Genomic DNA, 15,797 nt, shown 5'->3' on the forward strand with positions numbered 1-15,797 from the left:
TCTAATCCAAATTCCTTTAAGGGCAGAAAACCTATGTTGTCCTTTTAAGTATTGTTTTAGCATTTAACGCAGGACCTTGCGCATGGAGTTTCTTTCCCTGGATCGGTACCCTTTGGGCCACATGATCATCCCCCCTTTTTGTTTCTGTCCTGTTTTAAGCAACTTTTACTTCCTCCTCCCAGTTTCATTCTTTAGGATTAAGTAGGTCGAATCCTTGATGGAAGCATTGCTTGGCTGCTGTTACTCACCAGAATTGAATGAAAAAAGAGATGAAAAGAGAACAGCTTTTCTAATATGCCTTGAAGTTTTATTCTGTTTAGAAGTGGTATGGTTTAAATTGATTATATACTTGTTACTATTTATTAGTTGTGCTAATATCTACATTTCATTAATCTCTTTGATGGCGCTCATCATCTTCTCTGCTCTTGCTGGGCTTTTGAACATATAATGTAACTATTATATGGAAGATGCTGAACATCATGGGAAACAGCTTAGTTTTTTCTCTCAGTTCCCCCTTTGAACTCATTCTGTCTGTTCTTTTATTGTTTCTGGATGGAATATATAACCTATAAATATCATATCACATACACACCTATCTTATATAATAGGTATTCTTTAAATTTTTATGTCACTTTAAATTACAAGAATCTCTTTTAAGTACCTAAAACGTCCTCTTTGAACTTGATTAAAAAAGTAAATCTTCCCTTCCCCATCCCCAGCCTGCCTCAGGTTGGGAAGCCAGCACTGGGGGTGAAAGGGGTGGGGGTCCTCTTTGCTGTTCCAGAGCAAGCTTCCACACAGCCACCACAGGCTGCTCCTTCCTGCTTCTCACTGGTGGGCTTTTATCAGGTATGAGTCAGTCACCAGTCTTTGTACCCCACAATTTCTAGGGGTGATAGGTTACACTCTCTAGGGGACTCTCTTAAAATTCCCTTTCTCTTGGTTTATGGTGACCAGAAGGTAGTTCCTCCCCTCCCCCATGGAGGGTGGTTGAAACCCCATAACACTGTAGTTTTATCCAAAGAGATTTTCTGGACTTGTTTTCCTTAAACTCCTGGAGGTCACTGTTGGGCTGAGGGGGGTCATAAATCACCAGTTTTTTGTTCGTCCCTCTGTAACTTTAGCATAGAGAGGTTAGTATCTCTTTTTAAAATATGGGAATACTTGCTATTTGTTTTGTCCTTTGTGGGGCTCATTGGAAATGAGTCAGAAAGAGTCCTGCCTTTCTATGCTCATATAGTAATAAAGAACCGCAGCTGCCATATGAACTATTTTCTGTGGGCCAGTGCTAGGCTTCATTCCTCAGGTACCTTATCTCATTTCGTCCATTTTGCAGATAGAAGACAAGCTCAGAGAAGCTCAGTGACTTGCCCAGGGTCACACAACTATTAGTTGGTAGAGCCTAGACTTGACACCGGGTCTATCTGCCTCAAAGTCTATGGCTTTTGATGTGTTGAAATAGTTATAAATGAAATGGTATGAAGCCTGGGATTTGCTTCAGAATAATCCACAAGGGGTTGGGGGAAAGTGGGCCAGGTGCAGGTGAAACAAGGTTGGCCCTCAGTTGCTAGCTGCTTAAAGTTGAGTGATACAGTTCACTATCCTGTAGTCTCCATTTGCATGTGATTTTCCTTTATAAAAGATTTTTGTTTTTGTTTTTTAAGTGTGGGTTCATAACCACTGTGCTTAAATTTATTCACCATTTTATGGAAAACATTGTAATTCTTGATCAGACAGTTGTATACATATTTTTTTTGGCTAATGAAAACATATGTGTGAAATAATCTTTTTTGGTTCTGTGGGTTTTTTTGTTTTTTAAAGACTTTATTTAAAAAAAAATTTTTTTTTTTTTTTGAAAGAGTGCACATATGCAAGCAGGGGAGGGACAGAGAGAGAGGGAGAGAGTACCTTAAGCCGGCTCCATGCTCAGGGTGGAGCCCAACACGGGGCTCTCTAAGGACAGTGAGATCATGACCTGAGCCCAAATCAAGAGCTGGATGCTCGGGGCACCTGGGTGGCGCAGTCGGTTAAGCGTCCGACTGCAGCCAGGTCACGATCTCGCGGTCCGTGAGTTCGAGCCCCGCGTCGGGCTCTGGGCTGATGGCTCAGAGCCTGGAGCCTGTTTCTGATTCTGTGTCTCCCTCTCTCTCTGCCCCTCCCCCGTTCATGCTCTGTCTCTCTCTGTCCCAAAAATACATAAACGTTGGGAAAAAAAAAAAAAAAAAAAGAGTTGGATGCTTAACTGACTGAGCCACCCAGATGCCCCAAAAGATTTTATTTTTAAGTAATATTTCCACCCAGCATGGGGTTTGAACTCACAGCCCTGAGATCAACAGTCGCATGCTCTACCAACTGAGCCAGCCAGGTGCCCTGGTTCTGTTTTGTTTTTAAGACTATCAGAAACCTATCTTTCTATAAATGTTTGACTTCTGAGGACTCGTAGCCACATGTCAGGCTATAACCCAAGAAACAGCCTTCAAGGAGATTAGTTACTGTTGCCATCCAAAAGCTGATTTTACTTCATATAATTAATAGGCCTATGTATGAGTCATTGTCGGACTTAATCATCATTTTTTCAGAAATGACTGCCTTACTTAGCCCTTCTGTAAATAGATATAATAGTACATTCTATGTGAAAGATAAGAAGAACCATAGCACGGGGCTTGGGACTGTTCTTTTTCTTTAAGGAAAGCAATTGTCCAAGAAATTGGGGTATGACAAGTATATTGTGTGAATCCGAGTTCTGATGCAACCTTGAAGATAAATGAGTTTTTAGCATTTGAATTCTCTTTAGCCCAAAGTCTTCTTTTTATTGAGTTGTAACAGTTACCCCCAACTTGAAAACTAAAAGGTGAAATCACAAGGATTTTCCCATGTTGACATTTATCTGTATTTAATTTTTATGAGTTCTGTATTATGAAAATTTTATTTTATTACTTTTTTATTTTGAAAGGGAGAGCAAGAGAGTGTGAGTGGGAGAGAGGGGCAGGGGGAGAGAGAGAACGAATTTTAAGCAGACTCCCTGCTCAGCACAGAGTCTGACAGGTGGCTCGATCCCACGACCCTGGGATCATGGCCTCAGCCAAAATCGAGAGTTGGACACTCAACCAATTGAACCACTCAGGCACCTGTGTTACGGACATTTTAAAGAATTGTTAGACCTTCTAATGTCACTCCTTAGATACCTGATGTAAAACTAGTTTGCAAGTTATTCAACTATTTGTTGAGCCTTCGCTGTGTCAGGGTGCTCAGCTGAGTCTGGAGGTATGCTTGTGAACAGGGGACATGCAAGTCACGAACTCAGGGAGCTTAAGATTCTCATGGGGGCGGGCGCAGAATTATACAACTATCAGGTTTTTAAAAAATTGCATTCGTAATAAGTAGTTCAGAGGAGAAATACATTCGGTGAAAATAATAAAGCCGGGGAAACAGACTTGCCTTTAAGTTGTCATTTAAGACATGTAACCTCCCAAAGAAGGGAGCCTCTACATTATTTGACTTTTGATTCTCAGTTCTTACTCCATTTTCCTGTCATTTTAAAGTACTTGTTAATTGGTTGATGAGTTCATCTATTAATTTATTCATTCAACAGTTACTTTGTCGGTACCCACTAAAATGCAATTTATTATGTGTAGAGTAGAGTAACCTGTAAATATAAAGAGCTGCAGAAAGATGAATTAGAACCGTGTACTGTATTTGGGGAGTGTATGCACTCATCAGGGAGCTAAGAAGTCCATCACAACCACAATACATAGTAGATGGTTGTAAGTATGTTATGTGAGGCACAGACGAAATAGTTCAAAAAAGGAGAGGTGACGTTTCACTAGGAATCAGAGAAAGATTCACTTAAGGCATGAGATTTGAATTGGGACTTGAAGGGTGAGTGGTACTTAGACATAGCAGGATGGAGGGGAGTGTTCTAAATGCTGTGAGTGAACAGCATCAAGTGTATAGAATAGCGTTTCCTCAGTGACAATTCCGAGTTGATATCTGAGATTTGGCCTACAGCCTGCGAAATAGTTCCCTTTCCTGGATGAGTTAACTGGCTCACCAGAATGGATTTCTCTAGTTCTTCGTAGTTATCACCTAATTCCCTGCCCCCTACCCAGGAGGAACTTAACTTTCTGTTTTCTTTCTCTCTTGAGTTGTTGTTGAACTTTTCATTTTCTAGCCAGTTCCCCACTGCAGTTAAAATGTTTCTAAGAGTGGAACAGTCCTAGTGCTTTAAGGAAATTAAAAATTTTTTTTTTCAGTGTTTATTTATTTTTGGCACAGAGAGAGACAGAGCATGAAGGGGGGAGAGGCAGAGAGAGAGGGAGACACAGAATCGGAAACAGGCTCCAGGCTCTGAGCCATCAGCCCAGAGCCCGACGTGGGGCTCGAACTCACGGACCGCGAGATCGTGACCTGGCTGAAGTCGGACACTTAACCGACTGCGCCACCCAGGCTCCCCAAGGAAATTTAAATAGCACGGAACTCAAATAAAATATTGAAGTACCATCTGTGCCTGTTTGTGCTGACCACTTCCATGGCAAAGAAGGAGGGCCTCAGAGCCCTAGGGCACAGGCCCTGCACCCCGAGTGTGTGAGAGGGAGGACAGGGCTCTGCTGTGCGGTCACGACTCAGCCAGTCCTTGTCCCCTTTCTCTCCTTGGCTTGTCCTGCCATGTGGCAAAGCAGATTCCTTTTCCTCTCTTCCTCAGAGCTGAAATCTGTGTTCCCAGTCTCTTAAATTGGCACATTCTTTCTGTTTATCCTTACTGTTTGTCCTTGGAGTATTTGTGGGTTTATACACACGCTCCTGTATAGAAGGATATTGTATGTGTGCATAAACATTAAGGTGAAGAAAATAAAATTCCAGTCATCTCCATCGGATTCCTTTTTCCTCTAATAATCCTGTCACTCATTAAGTATTGGTATCACTAGAATTTTAAAAAGTTGCTCTCATGGTAATTTATGGGTTACATTTATATAAAACATTCTTTGTTCTTATAAAATACTCTGTAGAGGGCAGTATTTCCTGTATGGTTTACAAAGATAATTTGCCTTTTAATTGCCATAGATGATTAAGAGTTTATAGTGATTCTGCTACAAAAAAAATCACTTGAAATCTTTGTGTCAGGGTTCTTTGGAAATTTGATTTATATAGTAATGTTTGCTGGTAAGTATAGCTCAGAATCAGCTATCTCTTAAATATTACTCATATCTAGTCAATTGAAATTTGCATTATATTTCCTATACTATTTAAGGTAAGTTTTGTTTATTTCTGCAGCTTTAGAGCTCAACAGTGTCAAAAACTAGGTTAGTTATATGGTTTGATATTATGGCTTAAAATTTTTTTCTGTAATTAGTGCCTTTTTAAAATAAATCTAAAGTCAATTTTGAGGGATGCCTGGGTGGCTCATTTGGTTGAGTGTCCTGATTTTGGTTCAGGTCATGATACCAGGGTTATGGGATCAAGCCCTATGTCGGGCTTCGTGCTGAGCGTGGAGACTGGGTGAGATTCTCTCTCTCCCCCACTATGCCTCTCCCCCACTCATGGTCTCTTTCTGTCTCTAAAGTAAAATATAATAAAATAAGTCAGTTTTGAGATTTTTTTATTGATCTGAATTTTTTTTTTTAATATGACTTTATTGTCAAATTGGTTTCCATACAACACCCAGTTCTCCTCCCAACAGGTGCCCTCCTCAATGCCCATCACCCACTTTCTCCTCCCTTCCACCGTGCCATCAACCCTCAGTTTGTTCTCAGTTTTTAAGAGTCTCTTATGGTTTGGCTCCCTCCCTCTCTAACTCTTTTTCCCCTTCCCCTCCCCCATGATCTTCTGTTAAGTTTCTCAGGATCCACATAAGAGTGAAAACATATGGCATCTGTCTTCCTCTGTATGACTTATTTCACTTAGCATAACACTCTCCAGTTCCATCCACGTTGCTACAGAAGGCCGTATTTCATTCTTTCTCATTGCCAAGTAGTATTCCATTGTATATATAAACCACAACTTCTTTACCCATTCATCAGTGGATGGACATTTAGGCTCTTTCCATAATTTGGCTATTGTTGAAAGTGCTGCTGTAAACATTGGGGTACAAGTGCCCTTATGCATCAGCACTCCTGTATCCCTTGGGTAAATTCTTAGCAGTGCTATTGCTGGGTCATAAGGTAGATATTGATCTGAATTTTTAAGGAGGTAACTTTAATTTCTTTAAGAGGACAAAGGCAGAAAATTGTATATATTTAAAGACAAATTTGGGAGAACAAAGAAGAAACATTTTATTTGATCCTAATGAATCAAGGTCCTATTGCACAGTAATAGCAACAGGCCTAGATGAGGTTAGTTGAAAAGTACTTCACATGTTGTCTGGAAAACATGGAAGATTTGTATTCTTGCAATTTAGAGTTCTTTAAATAGGAATTAATACTGAAAAATAACGGGCAGGAGACATTTATGCAACATAAATAAATCAAACCCCTTCTCTGTGCAAGGCATCATAACAGAATCAGCTAAGAGTTATAGGAATATATATCACTTGGCCTTAGCTTTTAAGGAGTTTATTATGTAATAGGAATGATAAGACAAAGGTAAGATACAAAATACAAGGATTTACAAGTTACAAAAGAGAAAATCCATTAGGAAGATACCTTAAATGAACTCATAGGCCAAATCCAAATCTGTACTGTATATGACCTAGGGGCCGAAAATGCTTTTTACATCTTTAGATGTTGAACACAAAATCAAAATAGTGTTTCATGACACACGTAAATTATATGGAATTCAGATTTTAGTGCTCATAAATAAAGCTTTATTGGAATACATTCGTGCTCATTCACTTTATATTGTTTATGGCTACTTTTGGGATATAATGGCAGAGTTGAGCAGTTGAAACATATTATGTGACCTGCTGAGCCAAAATATTTACTCTTCGGCTCTTTACAGAAAAAATGTGCCTACCCTTGCTCTAGATATACATACATACACAGTTGGAGGAGAGCCTTTCTGAGTGAGCGGAAGTCTTTGGCTGTCTTCCATCCTAAACAGTGGCCAGTGTTGAAGGGAATCATTTCAGCTTTTTCTTGTCCTCCCCAGAGGGTGAGAAGTAGCTGATCTTGCTTGTTCCCATGAGAGTAAGGCCCTCAACACTAGGAGAAGCGAATTGAGATGCCTACTTGTCCAGACGGGTAAGTGAATGACAATGGCGGGACTTAAGACAGTCTGGAGTAATGAGGCCTGTGTGAGCCTGGGACATACATGCTCCATTTGTAGCCTGTTGTTGCCATGTGGAAAGGTAGCATTGCCAATTTGGGGACTTGAAAAAAAGAATTAGAAAGCAGTGATCTTTAAGATAAAATTTTTCAAAAGTCTAAGTATTAGCAATGAAGTAGAGGTTGTCAATAATACTCTAAGAGCCATAGCATGTCTCATTGCCCAAGTCAGCCTGTGTGGGTCCCAGGTTTTTCATTTGGACTCCCAGGCATTCCAAGTGCCAGGCTGTTTTTCTCACACCCTCCTGCATCTGCCAGTTTCCAGCTGTGTTGAGGGCTTGTGCCAGATCTCTGCTCTTTCAGTCCCAGCTTGAAGCTGAGTCTCATCCCCGTGGGTTCCAGGAGTAGATTGGAGAAGGATGTGGGAGATAATCTTCATTACCTAAATAGCTATCTATGCCCAGAAACCTTAAAAAACAAAAACAAAAAAACAAGGCAGATCCCTTACCTTTCTTTCCGTTTACTTTGTGTTACTCTTGAGAGCCAGAGCCTCGTCAGGATGAAGGGGATGGGTCACAGGATTCTAGTACCACACTTCCCTGTGACCCCCATAGGGTGGGTGCTTTTGAGTAGAAGTGAGGGGAGGGCTTGATAAGGAAGAAGCAAATGCACAGGCCTAATGATCCTGAATGACCTGTTGTCTTCCTTCCCTTGTCATCTGTAAAGTATTCACACGGTCACTGTCTCATTTCCTTCCCTTAGCAGTTCTCAAGAATGTCCCCCTCTGTTGACACATGTGGAAACAGATTCAGATTAAGTACCAAGCAGCTAAGAAATGACACCAGGAGCAAGCAGACCGGGGCTGCATAACTGTTCCACACGGAACAGGTGAAATTGTTACATCATTTTTACATCAGAGGGAAACTAGCTAGGACTGCACAAAGATTATTTATGTGTAGCTTTTTTTTTTTAAGTTTATTTCTATTTGAGAGGGACAGAGACAGCGCAATTGGGGGAGGGGCAGAGAGCTATAGAGAAAGGATCCCAAGCAGGCTCCAAGCTGCCAGTGCATGAGAGAGATCTTGACCTCAGCTGAAACCAAGAGTGGGACACTTAACCGACTAAGCCACCTAGGTGCCCCTATGTGTAGCTTTTTAGTGATCTTTCTTTAGCCTTTTATAGCGTGGGACCAGAATTCTAAGATCTAAATTTCATTATCAAAACTCTATGTAACCTTTTAATGTACATTAAACTTACATGTAGATACAGATACCTAACCATTTTTACTAAATTATATTTGTTATACTTGATTAAAATGTAAAGAAGTGTAACTCAGTTCTACCAGCGTGCACCTCATTTAGCAGTAAGCATGCTGTGACTGTAGCACATTGCTGTCTTCCTGAGGTTTGGGAATTCCTCTCTTGAGGTACTCCTCCCTAGGGCATATCCCCAGAAAGGACTCAGAAGGCTTTTCAGGCTGGGTTTGTTTTTTCTTCCTATGAGCCACTTGCGGAATCCACTTGTCTTTCGTCCTATATGTTCTTTTTGACTTTATGCACAGTTTTAGCTTTCCCAGTTCTAAACTAAATTAAATCCATAGAATGAGTCAGAACTGTGACTATTAGGTAGTATCTATTGGAAAAATAAAGTCTCATAGTGTGAATAGTCAACAACAAGAATTTATTTGAAATCGAACTACCAGGCATTGAGATACAAGCTGTACTCATAAGGTGCAACAGTTGACGTTTTGCCTGCAGAATTACAAAATTTTAGATTCTTATTTTTTTTAAAGGTTTAGATTTAAAAGCAACTGTTTCCAGAGCTTTTTCCCATGAATCTTCAGCTTTTTAACCTTTTCTACCTTTGTAGAAAGGTTTTTTTTTTTTTTAATGTTCTATCTTAAATTTGGATGCCCAGTTCTTAATTTCAGAAGAAATTAGAAATTAGTCATGCCTCCATTATGCAATTTTGATGACATCTTGCTATGTATTTCTAGACTGAAGCAACCACTACTTTGACAGGTGACTTGAAGGAAAATGGAGTTAATGTCAAGGCTGTCCTTTCAAACCAGCAAACCTTGTAGGAATTGTTAGAGCAGAAAAGGCAAAAGGCAGCCTTGGGTTAAATCTACTACTTGAACTTTTGATGGTACAGTGATACGAGGAAGTTGGCACAGCTGCATTCTTTCTTGTCAGGGAATAGACATAATAAGGGAAGGCACAGATAAACTGTATATCTCACATGTGTTGTGACTTAATAACATAAATCCATAGATCACATACAGATTTGACAACTAGACACAAACCGATGTTTGGCCAGATGTTTCTAAACTTGGGCTTTATGTACTCCAGACCACATTAACAACTAGCCTTATTGAACAGACTTCTACAGTTTGTCAGACACTGCTAGCCCAGGGAAGAAAGGTGAGGAGGTGCCATGTTTCTTTTGCTGTCCAGGAGTTCACCACACCAGGTGATAAATACTGACACGGTATTTATTGCATATGGTGGCTGGGAGGCAGAAGTACTTATTTTCAACTCCTGACTTACTTTCACATCCTACAGTTGCTTCCTAACTGTCATCTTGGCCAGCTCCATGTCCTTGAGCCTCACTTTTCTTTATGAAGTGAGGAAGGAAGTACCTAATTGGAAGGGTTAAATGATGTAATGTGTGGAAAGTACTCGGTGTAGAGCAGGTAGGTAGCTACTAACTCCCATATTAGATGTGCCAGCCATCTGGCACCAACCTGAGGGAGTGTTGGAATCCTATTCCTAGAAGAGGTACTGCCTGATTTGAGACTTGACGATGAATTGGGGTCGCACTTGGGGTTGTTTTCCCCAGGCAAAAGCAGTATCTACAAAGTGTTTGTTTGCTTTGTGTTAATTTTGTTTGTGGCTATAATAACAATACATGTAATTCTAAGAACTAACAATGTTTAAAAAACTGGCACAGGATTATAAATTGTGCTCAAAATAGTAACTCTTATTGCTTCATACGTGTTTCTTATTACAACTCCCAAATGCAAGAGCCTAAATAGCTATATGCGGAATTTGAGAATAAAAAAAAAAAACAACCCGATAAAATGGATTGAAAAGCTTTCTTAAAGCTGAATTTAATGTATGTTTGTGTTAATTGTTGGGGACTTGACTTTAAGCTACTTCCTAACAGGGCCTGGTATTGAAGCAAATTACCACACTTTGATTCTCTTAATTTTGATTAATTTGACACAATTACCCTATCATCCCTTTTTATGGTTAATAATCTATGAAAATTAATGTTAGAAGTAATTCATAAGTTATCCCTCCTGATAATGTGGTCTCATCAAAATCCCAGCAATGTAACTGATATCTACTAAGTTGTGCATTTTAAGATGATAGCAATGTTGGCTTTTATTTTGAGATGATTTTATAAATAAATACCAAGCAGTGTTTCCCTTCAAGTATTCCCAGTAACCACCTCTTTTTCCTTTACTCTGATTGGCCTCTTGTCTTGTGTAGCTCAAAACTCTAAAGGGTAGAACTAGATACTCAGAAAACAACAGCTATAATGTATCAGTAGTTGAAAAGAAATTTAGGTCTTACTATATAGAGTTAGCAATTGATAGTTTTTTCTTTTGCTGACTTTTAGCCAGAAAAAAAAAAAATCCACTATTCTGATAATCTCTTAGTGATGGGAGCCCTGTCTTTTAAGTGCTTACAACCATGAGCTGGTCTGTCAGTAAGACATTATTGCCAAACCTGATCTATTAATAGGGAGATTTCAAGTAGCCAGTGTCTTCTAGTTTAGAATAGCTTAGTCTTGTTTCTCTTTTAAGATCTATAAACCTGAAATGCCACATATGTCAGAACAGGAAAACACTGCTCTTAGTTTACCTACTGTTTAAAGGAAAGCTGGAGAATGAGTAGCCAGAGAATGTGTTAAATACTGTTCACTGCCCACCTGCTTGTTGACTGGCATCCCTGTTTTCTTTATGTTTCTCTTTGTTGCTATTGTGCATTTTTCCTGAGGTAAAACGTTCATGGCCCTTGTCATTTATAATACCAGGATACTGATTTTAAACTGCCTTCACAAACGAACAAGAGATCTTGGTCCCAGAAGCCTTTCTTCCATGGTTACTGTTGGCTTAAGGAAAGACCACGTCTATCTGGAGAATCCCTAACTCTCTGGAGATACAACATCTTGGAGAGGCCTGTTGGGGCATTGCTGTAGTGACAGTAGTTAACTGTGGTTACTGTGCAAAGCACCTTCTTTTTTTTTCCTGCTTTGGACCAGGCAGTGAACTAGCTGAAAATGGTCAATTTTCTCCAGTCCCGTTCAGCAGAAAAAATGTCCTCAGACTGAGGCCCAAGAAGTTTTTTTATACCTGTATGCTCTGTGATGAGCCCACAACTGGGTGAAGCCCCTCAGGAGCCAGGTACTTTGAGTCCCTGAAGGCTTCTGGCCACTGGTCCTGTCACAGCTTGGAGCAAGGCCAGTTTTTTTCTTTGCTGATAGCTATTAGATAAGTGGTTGACAACCTGAGAGAAAGAGCAGTCAATACAACAGAGACAGAAAAAACCTGCAGGCTTCCTGAATCTCTTGGCTGTGTGGCTGTAGTCTGTGGTGGTTTAGTGGGAACAAAAGAGATCAAGTATGACCTTGGGGTAACAATACACATTGTTGGGGAGAGGATAATTTAAATGTACTTATTGTTCTAGATTGTCAACTGCCAGTAGCCCAGTTCTCTTTTACCTTTTTTTGTCACACAGCTTACCGTGAAGATACTTTGAATGAGACCTGCAGTGACAACACGGCTTTTGGGGAACGCACAACTTTTCTTTTCAAAACTGCCTTGCATGTGATTTTCTAAAATTACCTGATCTAAATGTTGCCTCTCTGTGGTTCAAAACTACAACTTAAAGAAAATTTAAATATGAATTAAAACTTTTTAGCATTCTTGCCACTATTTCAAGGGTTGGCTGTGTGGCCAAGTGTGTCTAACTTTTTGTTAAATAAATGTTTATTGTGGAGAAGCTTGAAAACGGGAAAGTTTAAAGCAGCAGCAACAACTGTAATCCCACATGTCAAACAGTGGTGGGCACACACAGGCACTTAGATATGTTCAGTGAATGTAGAGACAAACTGTAATATTCAAGTGTATATATGTTTAAGGGTTTTTTTCTATGTGTATTTGCCTTTGTTTTTTTTAAAGAAAGTAGGGATTAAAACATGCTAGTACAATGTAACTTCTCTTTAAAAAAAAAAGATTATTTTTGACATTTCTTGTATTATTATTCTTCTGTGATAATGAAGATGTGAATTTGCCCATGGCCCTTAGCAGGGGGGCAACCTTACTTTAGGCATGTCTGCTAACGGAAGCTATAGAATTTCATTAGGGGAGTGGTTGCTATGGATTTTCATTAAACACATGACCTTACTTCCATACCCTTCTTAGTAAAAATCCTTGGAGTCAGGCCTCTTATCCTTGCACAGCTGTGTTTAGGCCTGCGCACCTCATCCTTAGGACACCTGTCTCCCCATCCCTGGTTACACTCTTCTTCCCAACTCACCTGCCTACTCTCCCCATTTCCCATCTGCTCCAGTCTAATGATCTTTTCTTGTTGTTCCCTCAATCTACCCCATTTTACGTCTCCTTTCTGCTCCATTTCACACCATTCTTCAAGCCAGTGCATCTCCCATTTTTCCCATTTTTCTTCACTCACTGAATTATTTACTGTGAGGTCTTGCTCCAAATCCTGCATTTTTTTTTTTAAGTTTACTTATTTTCAGAGAGAGAGAACACAAGGGGGGAAGAAACAGAGCGGAGGGTAGAGAGAGAATCTCAAGAAGGCTCTGCACTGTCAGCACAGAGCCTGATGCGGGGCTCCAACTCACAAACCATGAGATCATGACTTGAGCCAAAATCAAGAGTTGGTCTCTTAACCTACTGAGCTACCCAGGCGCTGTCTCCACCTCCCGCCCCCCCCCCCCCAAATCCTGCACTTCCTATTAATCGGCTTGACAGTATTCTGGGGTGTCACACTGTAGAAGGGCTTTTGTAAGTTTAAAGTAAATACTTTTTCGTTTCTGATTTCGGGGTGTGTGTGTGTCTGTTTTTGGTAAAGATACATGGTTAACTTTTTAAAACTTTCAGTTGGTAGTTATAAAAGTAAACTCCTTCTCCCTGGACCCCTGCCCCCCATAAAAGAGAGAGAAAGAAAGTAAGAAATTGGCATATGCCTACCCTGACATTTTCTTCTCTGTGGCAATTAAAACTGTTCGAGAAATCCTTAGACTTTAGGGGCGCCTGGGTGCCTCAGTCATTTTAGCCTCTGACTCTTGATTTCAGCTTAGGTCACGATCTCCTGGTTCGTGGGATCAAGCCCTGCATAGAACTCTGTACTTAGAGTGGAGCCTGCTTAAGATTCTCTCTCTGCCCTTCCCCCCTCGTGTTCGTTCTCTCTCTCTCTCTCTCTCTCTCACATAAACATTAAAACACATTCTTTACACTTTAGTTAGTTCTCTCTTGATTTTTTTTCTTCTTGGGTTAATGTGGCTAACTTGGTTTCATCACTTCTGTGAGTTTTGATTGTATTTCGTGCCTCCTGTCATCAAACTGTGCATACAGCATTACATAGGCATGTAATGAAAATAGGCCTGCCGTGGGGGGATTCACATGAGTCATTTGATATAGTTAATCTGGGCCACTCTGATATATCACAGTTCTGGCCGTGACTTAGCCAAATATAGTTTTAGGCCTTCAAAGTATTTGTTTCTCTTACCCAGTTGAGCATTGGGGTTTTTATTGGCATTCTTCCCATCTGCACGTGAGGAAGCCACATAGTTAAAATTTTTGAATAAGTGACGGCTCCTGCTTTGAACGTACTATTTAACTCCTGAGTAATAAAAGTGTGCTGTAGATGGAGTGGGCGACGAACGAATGGGTAGTGTAGCACGGTGGCTCGCTGCAAGCTGATGAGTTCAGAATTTGGATCCTGTAAATACCTTATCAACCTTGAGCCTCAGGTTCTGCTTCTGTGAAATGAGCAGGGGGACTGTGGGGAGAATCATCTCTTTCTTTTCCACATTCCTTTGCAGGGTTCAGTAAAGAGCTCTGAAGACTAGGAAGTGAGCCGGGGCTCCCTGAAGGGTGAAGTCTTAATGCTAGGCCGTGAAGGCAGGCTGAGATGTTATTCATTGGAGTGGATTAGAAAAGGCATAGCAGGTGTGGGAGCCAGTTGAGCACAGGACTTTGAAAGCATGTACAGAGAGGGGACTTGAGGAAAGCAGTGCATAAAAAAGTGTGTCAGAAGTCTAGAAGGACAGTCTGGAATGCAAGGGAGTAGGAGGAAGATATTATAATCCAGGCATGAGGTGTTGAGAGTACAGGTGAGGATAATTGCCCAGGGAGTTGTGGGGAAAGGGCAGCTACAAGGGCATATCCAGGAAGAATCCTCAGGGCTGGTGTGTGGTGCTGTGGATGAGAGGAATTGCAAGGGTGTAAGGCAGGCGAGAACTGTGTCATTCATTCATTCATTCATTCATTCATTCATTCATTCATTCATTCTTAAGATACTGAAATTGACAGTCTGCTGCTCCAAGGTTCTGTTCTAGGTATTGGGGACTGATCCCTAAATAAAACAGAAGTTCCTGCTCTTTTGAAGTGTATTTTCTAGTGTTAATTGTGTTAAAATTTTAGTGGCAGCAATTTTGGCACCTTGAGATGTCATTATCTAGCTCATGATTCTTTTATCCTGTCTAAAAGTCAACTGGGAAATGTCGATTTAAGCATATCCAATATCTTCAGGAAATCAATAGACAGTATTTTTATGTTTCAGGACTGTAAAGATACGAATGGAACTGTTAAACTGAAAATGCTGTATTTTACTGATCAAAGGAGGTGGGGCTACTATACATTTAGTAATTTGCCTCATAGTTTATACATTTCAGGGAATGTCATGAAGTTGGGACACCTAGGGACTTGTTGAGTTGTCAAAGGTTCCTTTGGTAAGCTTTTAGTGGCGTTAAAATTAGGTTCATTCACTAACCAGGAGGAAGTAATTAGATTGAACAAGACTTTAGTACTTGATGGCTTTTTTCCAACAGATTTTGTCAGCTTATTTTTGAATGAGTGCTGTGATATTTTAGTTTTCAGCCTCAATTTTCCTCAGTTCTTTAAGGTGAAAAAATTTTAAGCTAATACCAGATAACTCCTTGACAAAAAATGTTGACATAAGAAATAAAGAGGCTTAAAAACCAGAATATAATTTTTCATGGTGTTTTGAAAGCTTGAATTAGAAGAACATTTTATAATTAAAACTATGGTGCATTTAAATATTCATTTAGTTTGGAGAACTTTCCTTGTACTTAGTTGTATTTCATAGTGTTTTTATGGTAACCACAGTTAATCTGCTATAGAAATAGAGCATAAGAATTACTCATAATTCTTTTTTTTAATGTTTGTTTATTTTTGAGAGAAAAAGACAGAGAGAGAGAGGGCGGGGGGAGAGACAGAGATTGAGAGGAGGATGGGCAGAGAGAGGGAGACACAGAATCCTAAGCAGGCTCCAGGCTCTGAGCTGTCAGCACAGAGCCTGATGTGGGGCTCTTAATCCCTCT

At 40.2% G+C, this 15,797-nt stretch overlaps 1 protein-coding gene and 1 non-coding gene across 2 annotated transcripts in view; one reads left to right on the forward strand and one right to left on the reverse strand.

Annotated features, from left to right (window-relative positions):
• The window catches only part of SHQ1 (SHQ1, H/ACA ribonucleoprotein assembly factor), a 97,209-nt gene that overhangs the window by 41,411 nt on the left and 40,001 nt on the right, over positions 1–15,797 (forward strand). The window lies entirely within an intron of this gene.
• Positions 2,295–2,367, reverse strand: TRNAN-GUU (transfer RNA asparagine (anticodon GUU)). The gene has a single exon. It is a non-coding gene; the product is annotated as a tRNA-Asn (tRNA).

The sequence above is a fragment of the Puma concolor genome, chromosome A2, assembly GCF_028749965.1.
Source record: "Puma concolor isolate L17-30 chromosome A2, mPumCon1.1.hap2, whole genome shotgun sequence".
NCBI lineage: Eukaryota > Metazoa > Chordata > Mammalia > Carnivora > Felidae > Puma > Puma concolor.